The 19,261-nt window shown below is 49.5% G+C and overlaps 1 long non-coding RNA gene and 1 other non-coding gene across 3 annotated transcripts in view; one reads left to right on the forward strand and one right to left on the reverse strand.

The window, feature by feature from the left end:
* Positions 1-13,860, forward strand: part of LOC127038607 (uncharacterized) — a 131,574-nt gene extending 117,714 nt beyond the window's left edge. For both annotated transcript variants that reach the window (XR_007770726.1, XR_007770727.1), the window contains exon 3: positions 13,514-13,860. This is a non-coding gene — a long non-coding RNA (uncharacterized LOC127038607). The remainder of the gene's footprint in view (positions 1-13,513) is intronic.
* A 425-nt stretch (positions 13,861-14,285) lies between these two features.
* TRNAS-GCU (transfer RNA serine (anticodon GCU)) lies at positions 14,286-14,367 on the reverse strand. The gene has a single exon. It is a non-coding gene; the product is annotated as a tRNA-Ser (tRNA).
* Positions 14,368-19,261: the final 4,894 nt, after the last annotated feature.

Raw genomic sequence — 19,261 nt, forward strand, 5'->3', positions numbered from 1 at the left:
CCCCAGCGTGTTCCTCTTACCTGTGTAGTTTGCTTTGCCTAATTCCCATGGAAAGTGCCCTGCTAGGAAAAGGAGAGTAAGTTCTAAAATGTGGAAGTAGGTGAACAGCTTGGAAACATCCCCCCTGTGCTGCCATTAGTTCCAGGAGATTGGTCACTGGCAGGGCAAATTGATTTCTCTGCTGCTGAGAAAGCTGCCAGGACAGGTCTGTGGGCACCAGAGCTCCCTGCTTCTTCCAGCACCCCCCTGGCTCCTTCCCTGCCCCAGTCACCGATGTAGGAGGGTCCTATATGCACAGAGCCTAAAGCTTTAGCATGTCTTCTTAGTGCAGTTGACAGCATGTCAGTCTCACAATCTGAAAGTCATGAGTTCAAGCCTCAGAGGTAATAATGGCTTCTGTTCCCTGCTTCAGGTTTCCCAAAAGAAATCAGAAAAAAGAAACTTGAGGAGAGTGGTTTCTAGACACCATAGCACATGCACACAGAGACATTTCTATGGCATTATCCTTTCCTTCTCTGTGCCATTTGTATTCTCCGTAGAGCAAAATAAAACAAAAACATGCAAGTCCAAGCCTAATACAGTATGAAACTCAATACAGATCAAGTCTCACCCTCAGAGATCTTCCAATATGCTTCGTTTGCACACTAGACTTATTTCTTGTCTGGTCACAATCTTTTCACCAGGTATAGTCCTTGTTCCAGCTCAAGGTAGCTAGGGGATTTCTCATGACTGCACCCACCTTTCTTCTGTTCCATCCCCTGATACAGCTTTGGTACAAGGCAGGAATCTTTTGTCTCTCTCCTGGGGAAAAGCCCCAGGTTTAAGACGGATTCCTGTACCAGGTGACATGGTCACATGTCCTGGGAGACCCCAAGCCTTCATTCTTCCTGGCCTGACTCACAGATAGTGCAGGACAGAGCCATCTCCAGTCAATTGTCCTGGTTAATGGGAGCCATCAAGGGTCCAAACCACTATTAATGGCCCACACGTTGCATCATTACAATCGGACCTCAGAGTTATATTTCATATTTCTAGTTTCAGATACAGGAATGATCGGTTCATACAAATAGGATGAACAAACACAGTAGATTATAAACTTTGTAATGATACCTTACAAGAGACCTTTTGCATGAAGCATATTTCAGTTACTTTATATTCACACGCATTAGCATATTTTCATAAAATCCTATGCAGTTCAACGTCACAGCAGGGAAAGGGTTTTACTGCGGCACCTGGGAGCAGTTGAGTTTCATGTTCAGGCTGTGGTATGAGTTCCTCCAGGTTTCTCGTAAGCACACAGGGACCTTAGTGGGTGCTCTCGATACAGGAATGGCCCAGATATGATAAAGTGATGGCAATTGCATTTTCCTTATTAATTTTTGTATTTCCAATGACATTTTTGTATAACTGTGTTTTCTCCTTGTCATAAACAGATAGCTAAGGGTTAATGTTCTTTTACCTGTAAAGGGGTAACAACAGTAACCTGAAACACCTGACCAGAGGACCAATCAGGAAACAAGACTTTTTCAAATCTGGGTGGAGGGAAGTTTTGGGTGTGAGTCCTTTGTTCTTGGTCTGTTCTTTTTTCTAGGCTCTGAGAGTGATCTTTCTATCTCCTGGCTTCTAATCTTCTGTTTCCAAGTTGTAAGTACAAGGATAGTAAGACAATAGGTTTATATTGTTTTCTTTTGTATTTACATGTGTGTAGTTGCTGGAATGTTTTAAATTGTATTCTTTTTGGATAAGGCTGTTTATTCATTTTTTTCCTTTAAGCAATTGACCCTGTATATTGTCACCTTAATATGGAGACTATTTTTAATGTCTTTTTCATATAAAGCTTTCTTTTTAAGACCTGTTGGAGTTTTTCTTTAGTGGGGACTCCAGGGAATTGAGTCTGCAGCTCACCAGGGAATTGGTGGGAGGAAGAAGTCAGGGGGAAAATCTCTTTGTGTTAGATTTACTAAGCCTGACTTTGCATACCCTCTGGGTGAGGGGGAAGAGAGATTAGGTCTCTCGGTACTTGTGTTTCCAGGACTGGAAGCAGGGAATCTCCTAGGGTTGTCCAGGGAGGGGAGCCTGGGAGGAAGTAACAAGAAAACAAGGAGGGAGGGTTATTTCCCTTTCTTGTAAGACTCAAGGCATCTGAGTCTGGGGGTCCCCCAGGGAAGGTTTTGGGGAGATCACAGTGAGCTAGGCACTGTATAACTCCTGGCTGGTGGCAGAAATTACGAGGTCCAAGCTGGTAACTAAGCTTGGAGGTTTTCATGCTAACACCCATATTTTGGACGCTAAGGTCCAGATCTAGGAAGAAATGTTATGACACTCCTGGATTTGATATTTAACTAAAGAAAGAATAAGGCCTCAGGGCGCCAGATGGAGGAGCAGGCTGGGGCTAGGACTGCTAAGAAAGCAAGAGTAGCAAGTTTTCTGTATTGTTTCCTGCCCTCATTTTCATGACTAATTTCTCTTCTGCATGAAATTTGCCGTTTGTGCATGCGAGCCTGGCTAGTTCAGTTGGTAGAGCCTCAGACTTTTAATCTGAGGGTCTAAGGTTCAAGTCACTGGTTAATGAAAAAGACAATTCTCTCTGTAAGATCTTCAGAAGGCATCTTTTGAGGACACTTCTTGACTTCAGCTTCTCCTTTTCAGGACTTGGCCTTTCCTAGGAAGGGCCATGTGTTGCCTAGGACTGAAGGGGGAACTTCCTCACATGCCCACTGGCCTCTCAGTCTGGATTAAAAAAGGCCTCTGGGAGCTGCAGCAAACTGCTGCATGACAACTTGGTGAGCAAATGCAGGGTTGCCCACACAGGGTCATCCTTACCAGAACTCAGCAGAGATCTGGGTGTTCCCTATTGGTCCCATTGTGTAAGGGCCAGCATTCAGGACTTTGAAACCTGCAATCTGAGTCGAAGTCTCAGTGGGATCTGAGAGCAATTCCTGTGGCACCTAACCCTACTGGGTCTTCCAAGGCTCTGTCTTGCTTTCTCAAAGGCCATGAAAGTCTGTCTTTTGCCCGCTAGCTGTTGTGACTTGAGCACAAGAGGGGATGTTTGATCCAGAAGCCTGGCTGTGCCTGGAATCCGAGCTCCATTTCCTCTGAGTCCTGAAGCTGGGCTTCAGCCTGGCCTAGGAGGCAGCCCTATTGGTTGACCTACTGGCCCAAAGTCACTTGTGCAGTGTTGATGTCCCCAGGAATGCTGAAGGGCCTAAGGGAGGGAGGCTCAATACTCCTCCCTATCAGTCAGGGTGGAAGAGGAGGGCTGCAAGAGTGGACAGGTTGATGAGCTGGGCCTTCTACCATTTGGTTGGGGACGAGGTGGGGAACGCGAACTGGGAGAAGCGGTTGCTGGCCTGTGAGGAAAGGCTCAGCCAGTGGCATAAGTGGACCTTGTCATTAGCCGACAAAGTTGTGATGCTCAAGATCTATCTTTTGGCTGTGGGGAATTTCCTCAGCCATGTGTTCCCCCTGCTCCATGAGTGCTGCTGAGACCGAACACCATGGCCTTCCACTTCCTGTGGGGCAATAGGACGTCCCTACCTAGTCAGGAGACATGTGGCTTTTCTGCCGTATTAGAAGGGGGGTTGGGTTTTGTGGGCTTTGAAGCCTTGTACGGCTCTACTTTTTTGTGCTTCAATTTTCAGTGGCGGCTGAGCTGGAAGGCAGGTCAGGCCCAAGGGAAATGGTGGGGCAACCACAAAGAACGCAACTGACTCTTCTGATATGGCTGTATTATTTTTACCCCACTGGGTGCGGCACCGGGTATGGGATGGCCGATGATGAGGGAAGGGGGAGGCCCCCCCTCTAGTGTTTGTCTACTCTCACCTTACACCCTACAGGATTTTCAGTGGGTGGCTTGGTGGAAGGTGCTTGTAGGATGGCTTCATCCGCAACAGTGGCTGCCCTCACAGCAGCGGCGGCCACAGCAGCTAGCCCCCTCCCCCGGCTTTGGCTCAATCTGAACAGAGATCAATGTACCACTGGGTGAGACAGGCCAATTTTAGGGAGCTTCCTCTGAAGGTGAGCATCTGTTCCCAGAACTTACTGACAGGCACTTTAAAGTATTTGCAAATGTGCATGGCCGGCATGTGCAGAGCAAAGGCTGCCCAGGAGCACTATGTCAGGCTCTGGCAGCGCTTGAGACAATGGACCATCTTCAGCCACCAGGTGACCCAGGATCTAAGGAAGGAATGGGGTGAAGAAGCAAGTCAAGCTGAGCAAAGCAGCCAAAATTCATCTTGCCTTCGTGGGCGCTCACAATGATGCCATTTTTGTGTGCCAGGGCTGACAAAAACATCCCAGACAGAGAAGCAGCAGGCCAAAAAAGCAGCAGGGGTATTCTGTCTGCTATCCAAGATCCATAAACCTGGAAATCCTGGATGCCCCATCATTTCAGGCTATGGCACCCTGACAGCAGGATAGTCTGGCTGTGTAGACTCCCTCCTCAGGCCCTATGCTACCAGCACTCCCAGCTATCTTCGAGATGCCACTGACTTCCTGAGGAAACTACAATCCATTGGTGATCTTCCAGAAAACACCATCCTGGCCAGTATGGAGGTAGAAGCCCTCTACACCAACATTTCACACAAAGATGGACTACAAGCCGTCAGGAACAGTATCCCCAATAATGTCACGGCAAACCTGGTGGCTGAACTTTGTGACTTTGTCCTCACCCACAACTATTTCACATTTGGCGACAATGTATACCTTCAAGTCAGCGGCACTGTTATGGGTACTCGCATTGCCACACAGCTTGCCAACATTTTTATGGCTAACTTAGAACAACGCTTCCGCAGCTCTCATCCCCTAATGCCCCCACTCTACTTGCCCTACGCTGATGACATCTTCATCTTCTGGACTCATGGAAAAGAAAACCCTTGAGGAATTCCACCATGATTTCAACAATTTCCATCCCACCTACAATGTCAGCCTGGACCAGTCCACACAAGAGATCCACTTCCTGGACACTACTGTGCTAATAAGCAATGGTCACATAAACACCAGCCTATACTGGAAACATACTGACCGCTGTACTTACCTACATGCCTCCAGCTTTCACCCAGACCACATCACACAACCCATTGTCTACAGCCAAGCTCTAAGATACAACCACATTTGCTCCAACTCCTCAGACAGAGACTAACACCTACAAGATCTCTATCAAGCATTCTTACAAGTACACTACCCACCTGCTGAAGTGAAGAAACAGATTGACAGAGCCAGAAGAGTACCCAGAAGTCACCTACTACAGGACAGATCCAACGAAGAAAGTAATACAACCCCACTAGCCGTCACCTTCAGCCCCCCAACTAAAACCTCTCCAGTGCATCATCAAGGATCTACAACCTATCCCGAAGGATAATCCCTCACTGTCACAGATCTTGGGAGACAGGCCAGTCCTTGCTTACAGACAGCCCCCAACCTGAAGCAAATACTTACCAGCAACCCAACAACATAAACACTAACCCAGGAACCTAACCTTGCAACAAAGCCCGTTGCCAACTCTGTCCACATATCTATTCAGGGGATACCATCATAGGACCTAATCACATCAGCCACACTATCAGAGGCTCTTTCACCTGCATATCTACCAATGTGATATGTGCCAGCAATGCCTCTCTGCCATGTACATTGGCCAAACCAGACAGTCTCTACATAAAAGCATAAAAGGACACAAATCAGACATCAATAATTATAACATTCAAAAACCAGTCAGAGAACACTTCGATCTTCCTGGTCACTTGATTACAGACCTAAAAGTCGCAATATTACAACAAAAAACCTTCAACGACAGACTCCCACGAGAGACTGCTGAATTGGAATTAATTTGCAAAGTGGACACCATTAAATTAGGCTTGAATAAAGCCTGGGAGTGGATGGGTTATTACACAAAGTAAAACTATTTCCCCATGTTTATTTGTCCCCCTACTGTTACTCACACCTTCCTGTCAACTGTTGGAAATAGGCCATCCCGATTATCACTACAAAAGGTTTTTTCTCCTGCTGATAATAGCTTCACCTTAACTGCGCACTCTTGTAATAGTGTGTATGGCAACACCAATTTTTTCATGTTCTCTCTGTATGTATGTGTGTGTATCTATAGCTATATATCTTCCTGCTGTATTTTCCACTGCATGCATCCGATAAAGTGGGTTTTAGCCCATGAAATCTTATGCTCAAATAAATTTGTTCGTCTCTAAGGTGCCACAATTACTCCTTGTCCTTTTTGCAGATAAATTAATGGAGGTTAAGTCCGTGAATGGCTATTAGCCAGGATGGGTAAGGAATGGTATCCCTAGCCTCTGTTTGTCAGAGGGTGGAGATGGATGGCAGGAGAGAGATCACTTGATCATTACCTGTTAGGTTCAGTCCTTCTGGGGCACCTGGCATTGGCCACTGTTGGCAGATAGGATATGGGGTTGGATGGACCTTTCGTCTGACCCAGTATGGCCATTCTTATGTTCTTATGAAGGGAGGGGAAGAGCACTGCAACAGAGTTTCTGTAGTGTAGTGGTTAGCATGTTTGCTTAACACGCAAAAGGTCCCTGGTTTAAAACCAGGCAGAAACATGATGGCTTCCTTTCCCCAACTCCTACTGGCCTATCCCTGCTGTTGTAGGAGCAGCAGTGATTTCTATGCAATGTATAATCTGTATGCTCAATAGGTGTGTTATACTTCCCTCCCTCCTGCTTTTGTCTCCTCACCCTCTCTGAATACCTGTGAAGTGGTTTTCCCCCTCCCCCTCCTGGACTGCTTGTGGGATGAATGGGCTGGTTGAACAGCTAGAAGAGCAGAAGAGCTTCCAGGTAGACAAGGTGTCTGGGACTCTAATTAGGCAGCACTCACACACCCAGAGCATGGACCCTGCCCAAAGTGGAGCGTGACCAACTAGATGCAGCAAGTCATCTCTAGTCGCAGGCCATTAGGTGCAGGTCCTTAAAAGGAGAAGGGGCCACGTGCTCAGGAGTCACTCACAAACTTGTACCTCCAGTGAATGCCCTTTGCCCGGACCGCCTGGCCAGTGGTTCTCTGTGTTGTATTTCATTGTGCCTCAGGAAGACTTACCTTCCTCGCACCGTCCATAGCTGCACTGTGGGACACTTACCTTGCAGAATCCTGACATCTCCAGTGCTGTGCCTGTCCTGGGAGCATGAGTATGCAAGTGTGAGTGTGACACCCCCGCTTCTTCTTTTGAACTTAGCTGTCAGTATAATAAAACTGCTGCTTTCTGCCAAACTCTGGTAGGTCATTAGTCCTCCCTACGCTTACTAGCTGGCCCAATTTTGGGTAACAGCTGCGATAAGCTCAATCCCTGCGGGACAGAGGGTGGTGAAATGAGCTGGGAAAAAGCCTTAGCATCAGCAGGTGAAAGCTAGAGGACCTTGGCCGGTCACCTTTTGAAGCCTTGTGGCTTAGTCTCCTCTGCCCTTGGAGGTTGGCCTATGGTGGCCGGCTCTTCCTGCTGGCTTCCTTTGTGTGACTTGCCAAAGGAGGGAGTGAGGCAGGAATGGGGAAAAAGAGGAAAGTCTAGCTGAGGAAGGCAGGGCAGAAGCTAAGCTCATTTGTTCTTCAAAGCCTTAAAAGCCTGGGGAGGTGCGGTTGGCTGCTGGGAGGTAGAATCCTGTGCCTACCTCTTGGCTTCCCAGGGATGGCTACTTGCATCCCAGGAGAAGAAGGATGGTTCTGGGTGAAAGGAAAATAAGCAAAGCTCTGGGAGGAAATTTGGGTGCGGGGTGCTGGCTCTGTGCTGGGGGAGCGGGTTGGGGTGCAGGAGGGGTGGCGCTTACCCCGGGCACTGCAGCTTCCAAAGTGACTGGTACACACAACCCTGGGGAGCAGGTCCTAGGTGGGCCATGCCAGGGGGTCTCTGTGTGCTGCTGCCTGCAAGCGCTGCCCCCAGAGCTCCCATTGGCTGCAGTTCCTGGCCAATGGGGGCTGCGGAGTTGGTACTTGGGGCAGGGGCAATGAATGGAGACACTCCCCCCGCCCCAGGGGATGCTGGGACATGCTGGCCATTTCTGGGAGTGACAGGGAGGGATGGAGGCAGAGTGGGCAGGGTGCCACCTTAGTGCTGCTGGCACATCTCTGCACACACATTAGGGGAAGGGGGCAGAGGTCGTCCATGTGCTGCCTGGGGTAGGGGCAGTGCACAGAGCTGCCTCCCCTCCCGGGTCTATTACAGGAGGGGAGGGGGGTCTTTTGGCCTGTAAGGTGCAGCAGGTCGGACTAGATGATCACATTGCTCCCTTCTGACGTTAAAGGCTCTGAGTCTAAAAGGGAGAGGGAAGTAAAGGAAGTTTTTTTTAAAAAAACCCAAATATTGTCATACCAGGATAACTCCACCTGCTCATTGTATAGTCCCACCCCTTTCTTCCTCCATTGTGTGTTGAGTGACCTGCAAAACATTGATTCTTTCATTCCATTGCTAAACTGATACAATGTGACTGAAATTAAACCAATTCCCAGCAGAGGAAACATTATATCACTACACAGGAATCGATCCCTGGTTCACTGCTTGGAAAGCAGCTATGTGCACTGCTATACCACCAATGCATCTGGTGAAAGTGCTACTTATGCTTGCCCAATGAGGCTAGAGCAGCATTGAGGAGATTTTCTGCCCATTAAAATGAACTGAATTCTCATCACTAAAAAGAACCACCTCCATCTTCACTTGGGTTTGAACCATCAGCCTTTCAATTAGCCACCAAAGTTGTTAATCACAAGGTATTTCTACACTAGGGGATTATTCCAATTTTACAGAAACCAGTTTTTGGAAACAGATTGTATAAAGTCGAGTGCACGCGGCCCCACTAAGCACGTTAGTTCGGCAGTGTGCATCCATATACCGAGGCGAGTGTCAATTTCCGGAGCGTAGCACTGTAGGTAGCTATCCCATAGCTATCCCATAGTTTCTGCAGTCTCTCCCACCCACTGGAATTCTGGGTTGAGATCCCAGTGCCTGATGGGGCAAAAACAGTGTCGTGGGTGATTCTGGGTAAATGTCGTCACTCAGTCCTTCCTCCGTGAAAGCAACGGCAGACCATCATTTCGCGCCCTTTTCCCTGGATTACCTGGGCAGATGCCATAGCATGACAACCATGGAGTCCATTCAGCCTTTTTTCACTGTCACCGTATGACTACTGGATGGTGCTGACAGACGCTGTACTGCAGCACTACACAGCAGCATCCCCTTGCCTTTTCAAGTTAGCAAAGATGATGTCATAAACAGAGAAGAAAAGTTAATAGCACAGAAGTGCTTCATATCTCTTTTGCCTGGAAAGGGTTAACAAGAACAGTGAGCCTGGCTGTCACCTGACCAGAGGACCAATCAGGGGACAGGATACTTTCAAATCTTGAGGGAGGGAAGTTTTTGTGCTGTGGTGTTAGTTTTGGTTGTTGTTCACTCTGGGGGCTCAGAGGGACCCGACGTGCAACCAGGTTTCTCTCCAATCTCCCTGATACTGGTTCTTATAGATTCCAAATAGTGAGTACTAGATAGATAAAGCAAGTTAGGCTTATGTTTGTTTTCTTTATTTGCAAATGTGTATTTGGCTGGAAGGAGTTCAAATTGGTATTTTGCTGAAAGGATTTTAATTTGTACTTGTATACTTAGGCTGGGAGGGTGTTCCCAGTGTCTACAGCTGAAAGACCCTGTAACATATTCCATCTTAAATTTACAAAGATAATTTTTACTGTTTTTTCTTTCTTTAATTAAAAGCTTTTCTTGTTTAAGAACCTGATTGTTTTTTTATTCTGGTGAGACCCCAGGGGACTGGGTCTGGATTCACCAGGGAATTGGTAGGGAGAAAGGAGGGAAGAGGGAGAGAGAGGCTGATTTCTCTTTGTGCCAGTATTACTTTCTCTCAGGGAGAGTCTGGGAGGGGGAGAGAGAAGGAGGGAGGACGGTGAATTGTCCTCTCTGTTTTGTGATTCAAGGAGTTTGAATCACACAGTGACCTTCTAGGGTAACCTCGGTGAGGTTGGCCGGGGGCGCATGGACAAAAATGGGAATGACTCCCCAGGTCATTCCCTTGTTTGAGTTTTGTCTAAAGGGAGAGTCAGTCCTGTCTAGACTATCAGGCAAGCCTGCTAAAGAACCAGAGAGGCAAACGGCCACTCTGGGTCAGAGCCCCAGACATCCCGCAGAAATGATGAGCTGCATGCCATTCCAGGGGGTTCCTCTGCAATAACCCCACCCATTGCTTCCCTCGTCCCCCACCCTTCCTGGGCTACTGTGGCAGTGATCCCCCTGTTTGTGTGATGAAGTAATAAAGAATGCAGGAATTTGAAACAACACTGACTTTATTGCCTCTGCAAGCAGAGCTCAAAGGGGGCCAAAGCCGCAGAATTGCGGCCACACTAACCCTAATCCGACATGGCAAATACCGATTTCAGCACTACTCCCCTCGTCGGTACAGATATCGGTATTAAGAGCCCTTTATATCGATATAAAGGGCTTCGTTGTGTGGACGGGTGCAGGGTTAATGCGATTTTATGCTGCTAAATTAGATATAAACTTGTAGTGTTGACCAGGCCAGAGAGAGCAGCAGGTTTTCCCTACTGTTTCCCGCTCTTGTTTTCTTGACTAGTTCTTCTCCACAGCAAGTTGCTCTTTTACTTTGTGAGTCTGGCAAGCTCAGTTGGCAGAGCATCAGACTTTTAATTGGATGGTCCAGGGTTCAAGTCCCTGGTCAGGTGATAAACTACTCTCCAAGATCTTAAACTGTCTTTCTGGAGTCCTCTTTAACATAACTTTCTCTCGTCAGGATTTTCCCTTTCCTCAGAAGGGCCTTTTTCTGTGTGTGTTTGAAGGGGCAACTTCCTGACAGCCCCTCTGTCCTTGCAGCCTGGAGGAATAAAGGCCTCTGGGCATATAGCATGTTCCTTCCCTGCACACACACACACACACACATACAAACACATAGAATATCCCTAGGAATTAGAATCACCGGCTGCTTTCCCCTTTCCTGCTGGATCCCGAAATGACGATGCTCTTCAGCCTAAACCCATATCCCCTCTTTTCCCAGTGCACCGCAGTCCAAAACTTCAGTCCCTCCTATGCACGCTGCTTCTCACTCCGAACCAGAGCCTACTCCTCTCCACCTTTCTCCTCTGTCCCTACTCACAGGCCCCTCAATCCCAACCCACAGGCCCCTCCTCCTCACGCTGCTCCTCAATCCCGACCCACAGCCCCCTCCTATTCCCAGTGCCTCTCAATCCCAACCCACAGCTCCCTCCTTCCCTCCAGCAGCAGGTGCTTCAGTCTCCCTCAGGAAGATTTTCTTGCAAGGTTTCGTGTATGAGTCTGCATGTGGATTTTACAGTATACTGGAAATATGCTGGGTTGCTTGCTGAAATGATCACTTTTGCCTGGTGTTGGGTTCCCAGTCTCCTTGTTATTGGGGTAGGAGAAATAAAGCGTTGTTATCCTTGTTGTGTGAATTGAGGGCAGCACAACTGTGCTCGGCAGACCCCGACTGAGGGACTCACGCTCAGTTCAATAGCACTTGCTAGGCAGGGGACACGGGTTTGAAAGCCAAATTGGCTGGCGCAGGGGTCCTAATACTAAAATTTAGGGGTTAGATCAGTGTTAGGACAGGGTGGCTGTGGAGGGATGAGTTAGTCCCTAGACAACATAGTGAGTATGGTGCCTTCTTATTTTCCCCCCTTTCCACCCAGGATGGCAGGTGAACTCTACAGAGGCACCTCTGGGCTTGCACTGACTAAGGACAACAGCTGTGAGTGGAGTGCAGAGAAGGGATGGCTCATGTTAAAGGGCTTGTGGTTGCTGGACTTATGAACCGTAGGGAGAAGGACACTGCCCAGCTTATTTGGGGGGTGGGTCTTTTCCTCTTGGTTTATATTTATGTGTTGGGGCTGCTGACATGACTTCTGCTAAGCCTGGGCTTACATTGCAATGTAGACATACCCTGAGAGGGCATCTATAACGTAATAAAAGCAGTGTGGCCCGGCTGGCCTGGATCATCTGACTTGGACTCCTGGGGCTCAGGTTGTGAGGCTATAAAGTGCAGAGTAGACATTTAGGCTCAGACTGGAGCCCAGGTTAGGAGACCCTCACCCTTTGTGGGGTCTTTTAGGGTGGGTTCAAGCCCAAGTGTCTACACTGTAATTTTATAACCCTGCAGCACAAGCCCCGCAAGCCTGAATCAACTGACCCAGGGTTTGAGAATAGTGACTTGGGTGTGTTTATGACAGTGCAGACATAATACTACGCTATGTCCACACTGCAATGAAACACCCAGGGCTGCCCCATTCCAGCTCAGGCTCCCAAGGCTTTGGCCGTGGGGTGGTAAATTTGCAGTGTAGATGTCTCAGCTCAGGCTCAATACTGGGCTCTGGGCCCCCTCAAAGTTGGGAGGGAGTATAGCAAGCAAAAAAGGTAAAACCGCAATGAAGTGCTACCCTGGACTCAATGGCATTTCTCCATTGGTCTGCCTGCTTTGGGGCAGGGACAACAGCACATCCTGCTGCATTCATTATTTCACAGGGTGGTTTAGGATTTTCATTCTCAGACACTGGGCACAAAGCAGGACTCAACCTTCGGCATAAACTAAATGAGCTGGCCACAGATTCTGGCAGCCACAATGAGCATTTGGCGTGAGAGCTCAGACTTGCCCCTGTCCCAGAGGGAGGGGGTCATCCATGAGGGGACTGGACCACTGACCTACCAGCTCCTAACTCCCAAACGTTCAGTAACTCTGTTATCAGTGCCTGTGTGTGTAATTTAAACCATAAGAAAACCCACACTGGCTAGACCAAAGGTCCTTCTGACAACAGCCAAGAGCAGGTGCCCCAAAAGCCACTCAACAGGGCACCACTGGCAGTTATTATCCCTGCCTCAAAAGCAGACAGACTAATGGAGAACTGCCATGAGTCCAGGGTAATACTTCCCTGCGGTTTTACCATTTCCACTTGCTAAACTCCTTCCCAGGCTTCTGGACTCCTAGACCTATCCTAATGTTATGTTTACACTATGATTAAAACACCCAGGTCACCTGTCTCAAAGCCCAGGTCAGCTGACTCAGGGTTATGGGACTTGGACTGCAAGACTATAAAATTACAGTGCAGACATATGGACTCAAAGCCAACCTCTGAGACCCCACAAGGGGTGAGGGTTTCTGAACCCAGGCTTCAGTGTGAACACAAATATCTGCACCACAGTTTTTAGCCTCTCAGTTCTAGCTACATGAGCCCAAGTCAGATGACCCAGGCCAGCCATGCTGCCATCTTTATCCCGGAGAGATGGATTCTAAGGGTATGTTCTCATTGCAATGGAAGCCCAGGTGTGGCACCCTGTGCTTAAAGCAGCACTCTGGAGGCCCCATATTCACCACTCTCATATAGTGATGATACGTTTTGAACAAAGTCTGCCTGGTGAGGTATCATTTTAAAAATCTTGAACTGTTCATCTGTTGAACCTTAATGTCTTCTTGCATTCTGTGTGCTCACATTGGTTTGGGAAGTTATGAAGTTTGCTCTGTGTGCATTACAGAAATATGTTATGAAGTTGGGAAATGCCCCCTACCAGCCTATCAGGTGCGACAAGGGAAGAGCCAGACTCACTGCTGGCCTATTGAAGGTGGCTACAGTCCCAAGGACTATCCCAGGAACCGTGTACAATGCAGACTTCGCCGAGATAACACAGCAACAATGGACATTGCTTGACTCACATCATAGCAAAGGAGCTTTCTAGAAAGTTGGAAGAAACTATGAAAGGGGGGAAGAGACATCATGACTTGGCATCTCTCCCCCACAAATCAACAGCTGGAAACACACCTGGATGACAAAACTGATTCATAAATCAGAAGAGAATAATAATAATACATTCAAACCAAAGTCCCCAAATAGCTAGTACTGGTTTTTCAGCCGAAAATTTTCAGTTTGGGGAATTTTGTTTTCGCAGTCAGACCTTGCCAAGGGAAGCAGGGAGAAAATGTTTGAGTTGCCTCCTTCAGAACAGCTTAGCCTAGACACTCTAGCTTTGGGTCACTGTCATGGCTTTGCTGAGAACTCGGGTATTTTAATAATTTGGGGAGGTCTCAGGGTGTTTGGGGGAGATTATGAGGCTGTTACCTTTTGAGATAAAACTAAGACATACAGGACTAGAGAATTTTTTTTTAGAAATCTGAGACTTAGACATTTTATTTAAAGCAAGGGAGTTTCTGAGCAGGGTTTTGTTTGCAGGAAGCAACATTGTTTGATCTGTCATTGTACCAAAGGGGGAGATGGTTGTCTACAAAGGAAGAGTGAAGACTAAATGCATCCGATGAGAATGGGATTCAAACCCATGCGTGCAAAGCACAATGGATTAGCAGTCCATCGCCTTAACCACTCGGCCACCTCATCTGAGGTGTCAGGAAATGGACAGGACGAGAAATCTAAGGCCAGCAGAGACAGGGACACTAAGGTGTTCTTAAATACTAAGCGGAAGCAGGGGCTGAATGAGCTCCCCCCTCACACGTACTGACCAGCTGTGGGAAAGGCTTCAGGAACAGACCATGTTTGCATAGACACAGCTACTCTGCCTAGGTATGCAGCATCATGGGGCCGCTTCCCCAAAATGACCAGTTTTAGCTGGTGGCGGGTTACAAATCACTTTAGCACTGAGTGGTATGAAATGTTATTATCCTTCCTGCATGAGTGAAGGGCAGCAGAACATACTTAGTCAGTCCTGATGGGTGAGGAATAGCATTTATTGGACTGCATAGAAGTGATTCAGAACGTCACCCTAAAGCAGTGGTCCCCAAACATTTCACACTGTGCCCTCTTATCCATGGCTGTGGGCCCTCGGAGCCACAGTTGAAAACTGGGGCTGGGAGTGGGGTGTTGCTTGCTGAAGAAAGGGGTGCAGACAGGGGCAAGTGGGTCGAGGCCGAGCTGGCAGTCAGGGGCCCAGGCTGAGAGTGGGGTTGGAAAAGAGCTGGGACAGAGTCAGGCTGACTGGTGCTCCCTCCATGAGGGCTGGCTCAGCCCCTGAGGTGCCCCTATGAATCTTCCTCTTTGTTCCCCTAGGAGTCATGCCCCACATTTTGGGGACCACTGAACCCTACACGTTAAGCAGGGGCTAGTGATGCCAAAGCCCAGGGAAAGGGAGAACAAGTGCAGGGCCCCCAGCACTGGAACTAGGCCCCCTCACTTCTGTCTGTGGCTCTGCCCCCTGCTAAACCTTCCACCCACGGCCCCATCTACTATGTCACCTCTGTTCCACCCCTTCCCCCACTAGCCCCACCCTGTCACTCCTTTACCCCTGCCCCGCTGTGGCCCCAAGACCAGAGAAGCTCTGTGCCCCTGCTGCAGCCCCCGGGCCCTAGCACGGAGTGAGAGCTCCTCCAGCCCTGGGGCTGACATGGGGGAGACTTTTCCAGGGGGACCTAATTTCTCCAGGGCCCCTAGTCATGGGCTCCACTGCCCCTTGGTGACACAAGGTTTGGGGAGGCTGAGCCCCCCCGAGCCTCCATTATGTGCTGCCCAGGCTACCGCTGCTCAGTGTGTGGCCAGTCTCTCTGTGTTCTTGTTTGTGCTGGGGAGCCTGGCTGGCCTTAGGGGTGGGTCCCCCCGGCAGCTGCCCAGGGCTCCAGGGGGTCAAAGGGCACTGTGTGCCAGTGCAAAGGTGCTCACTGCTCTCCCCTGCCCCAGTGTTCCTCTATGGCCCCATAGAGGGTTGGGGGGAGAGAGGAGCAACACTATGTGCTCCATGCGTCCTGGTCACTTTCCCCACCTGGGCTGTGCTGTGAGGGGAGCATCAGAAGCTGCTGCTCTCTGCCCTCCCCTTATGCAGCCTGGCTGAGGAAAGTGACCTGGATGCAGGGAACTCAGGTGATGTTGCTTCTTGCCCCCGCACCCAACCCCCGCAGCTCCTAGGGGTGCCCGGAGGAGCAGCCTTCCAGGGAGGAGCGGGCAGCAACGCGAGCTGCTCCATGCACACAGGTCACTGTCCCCACGTGGGTGCAGGAGGGGGTGCAGGGGTTAGGGGTGTAGGGGATGCAGCAGGGGGCAGTGGCTGTTAGCACAGGAAGGGAGTGTGGGACTTACGGGCAAAGTGGATACAGTGTAGGGGTTAGGGCACAGGAGGGGGCAGGAGATGGGGTTAAGGAGGTGCAAGGGTTGGGAGTGCAGGAGCTGCGGGGAAAGGGGGAGGGGGATCGTCCAGGGGCGATGGGGAAGTGCTAAAGTACAAGTTTTGCCCAGGGCACCATTTCCCCTAACGCTGATCCTTGAGAACATTTCTTGCTGGGAGGGGGAGGGGAGAGAGATGAGGCGTTTTCTCTCTGTTTCTTTCCTCTCCATTTTCTGCTCCTTCCTTCAATCCCAGAAACCTCCCTTGTGTTTCAGACTGTGCAGTGACGCCCTCCCCACCCCAGGCCTCTGGAGCCTTTGGAGCAGAAAGATCCCAGGAGCTGAGGAGGAATCCAGGGGTGAGTAGCTGGCAGGAAGGAGTCCTAGCAGCTCTTCTGGGAGTGCAGGGGAGAAATGACTCCCCCTTCTCTGGATTCTCCCCATGGGGCTCTGGGGAGCAGGGAGCGTTGTGTGATAAATTCCATCCAACATCCCCCTTTGATCCAAACCGAGGGACATCTCAGCTCTGCACGTTCCCCTTGGCAGCACCAAACAAGGGATGTTTTCCACTGCGCAGGAGACCCAGCCAGGGTCTGATGTGCTGGAAATATGTTGGGAAAGGGACTGTCTGAATTTCCAAGGCAGGAAATGAACAATCTACAGCGACATCATTAACCACAAACACACTCTAACCATAATCCAGCCAGTAGGGAAATAGGCAGGAATTCTTGCTGTTCAGCCATGGCCACACATACAGAGCTGAACAGCAGTGAGTGTGCTGGGGAAGCTGGTCTGAGCAAACAATTGGACATGACCCTTCAGTGAGAACAGAACCAGAGTGTAGAAAGGCCCCTGTGTTAAGTGGTTGTGGCTGAGGGCTTAGGGAGCTGGGGTATGACACCATAGGGGTCTTTCTGTGGAGGTTTGATTTTTGCCAGCTAGGAAAGGCTGGTGTGTGCTGTCTTCATGGCTGTACTTTCAGTGATGCAGGTTTCTCTATCCCATTGTTCCATGGGCATCCTAATAGATTGCCAGCTGCCTTTCAACTGCGGTGTGGAGACTGTTTGTGTGCGGGGAGAGACAGTGTGTGTGTTGAGGTAGGTAAGACCGGATCATTATTATCCCTACTTGAAAGAGGGAGAAGCTAAGGCTGAGAAAGGAGAATTGACTTGTCTTAGGTCACACAGCCAGTCAGTGGCAGAGCTGGGAAAAGGACTCAAAAGCCCTGATTTTGAAACTAACCATCAGATCTTGAATTTCATACATGGAATGACCTGAGTAAAGTGCTCTCACATGAGCTCAAGACCAACAACACTGCACAGTAATTATTCAGCAAGTATCTGAGGAGAACTGCAATGTTAGAGAGAATCACGTACTGCTCAGAGACCATTAATGCAGAGAAGCAGCAAGATTCTTCAAACATATGACTGGTTATGACTTATTTTCTTGGTCGTAAAAGAGAAGAACAAGGACCTGAGTATCCTCCTTGTCAAAAACCCCCTGCTCAACCAATCAGGGTAGAGACTCAGGACGGGAGGCTGAGGGTTCTCACCAGAGAGCCCAAAGGATGGCCCAGGTCACCGGTGGGGATCACTGCCTGAGCATTATCTCAGCCGCACATTTTTGGGTGGACCTCCCAGAGTGGGAGCTACAGAGTATTCCCCCACAACACACACACACACACACACACACACACACACACACACACACACCCCTCACTCTTTGTGTTGGGAGGGGAACAGGTGAAAGGACATAAGCAAGAGACAAAGAGAAAGGAGGGAGGGATGGATGGAGGAAAAGGTGAAACAAAAAGGACAAACCCTAATGTCCCCAGTGATTCTAAGGGAGAAAATCTCACGTGTGGAATAAAATTCAGCCTCCTTAAGCTCGTGTTTTCCATGCCTAGAATTCAACTGTCACCAGATGGATCAGACTGAACAGTTTTCAAACCTCGAGGAGGCTCTTACCTTCTAAACAGGGACAGCTGTTTTCTAGTAAAATCAGGAAAAGGGAAGGAGAAAACTCGAAAGAGATTCCTCCTGGCGCTCATGTCCGTGAACCCGAATACTCTCTCAGTCCTCAAAGACAGACCTGGAGAAGGAGACTTGCTGAAGCAAAGCCACAGGGGTCTCTGAGGTTTCCCCGGCCCCTCGCCCCTGTCCTGCCTGGCTGATGTCAGCATCTCTCTGTGAGGTCACCACCTCCCCACCACCTTTGACCAATAGTCTGAGGTCCTGCAAAAGGCCTTTGTGATGTCACTGCCACACCCCTCCCTTGCTGTGATAATGTCCTGCCCCTGGTCAGGCACTTTGGAGGTTTGAGCTACTCCCTGTGGATCACCTCACTCAAGGAGCGTTCGTTCTAGGCAGCAAGCCAGTAGTTTTGGATCATCTGCAAATTTTGTCACCTCACTGCTCAGCAGATCATTTATTAATATGTTGACTAGTCCTGGTCCTAGTACAGACACCACTAGACACCTGTTTCCATCCTGAAAATTGACCATTTAGTCCTACCCTTTGTTTCCTATCTTTTAACCAGTTATTGATCCACGTGAGGACCTTCTGGAGGTGAAAGAAAGCCGGTATGTTACGGTACGGGGTACTGGCAAGAGCCAGTATGCTGTGCCAGCCTGGCCCGTCTTCCCCAGGCTGGTGATTTAAAGGGCCCACGGCTCCCTGCTACAGTTGGACCCCAGGCCCTTTAAATCACCTCCCAAGCCCCCCTGCCGGAGTCCCGGGGAGCAAATCACTGCCGTGGATGCTGCTCTCTCCCGCTCTGTGAACACAGAGCAGGGGCGGCAGAAGCTTCCTTACAGTGGGGGGGGGGCACTGTTATCTGAACTGTGGCACCCCCATGACACTCCTTCCCTAAGGACCTCCACTCACAGCTCCTCTCCCCTCGAGGCCACACCCACAGAAAGCCTCTTCCCCTTCCTCCCCCTCCATCATTTGTCCTAACAGCCAGTAAAGAGTGGTGGGGCCATGGCCCTCTAACCCCCCTGGTCCAGCACCCCTGACTCAGAGCTAAGCAGGCAGCAGTGTGTACATGTATGTGTGTGTGTGTGACAGAGAGTGCTGTGCTGTGCTGTGCTGAGCCAGTGAGAGAAGGGGGGCTGATGTCGGGGCTGTCCCCTGCCTCAGGACTGGTTGCTTCCAGCCGCTGTCTGAACTTAGAGACAGTGTGC

This window comes from Gopherus flavomarginatus, chromosome 21, assembly GCF_025201925.1.
Source record: "Gopherus flavomarginatus isolate rGopFla2 chromosome 21, rGopFla2.mat.asm, whole genome shotgun sequence".
Lineage (NCBI taxonomy): Eukaryota > Metazoa > Chordata > Testudines > Testudinidae > Gopherus > Gopherus flavomarginatus.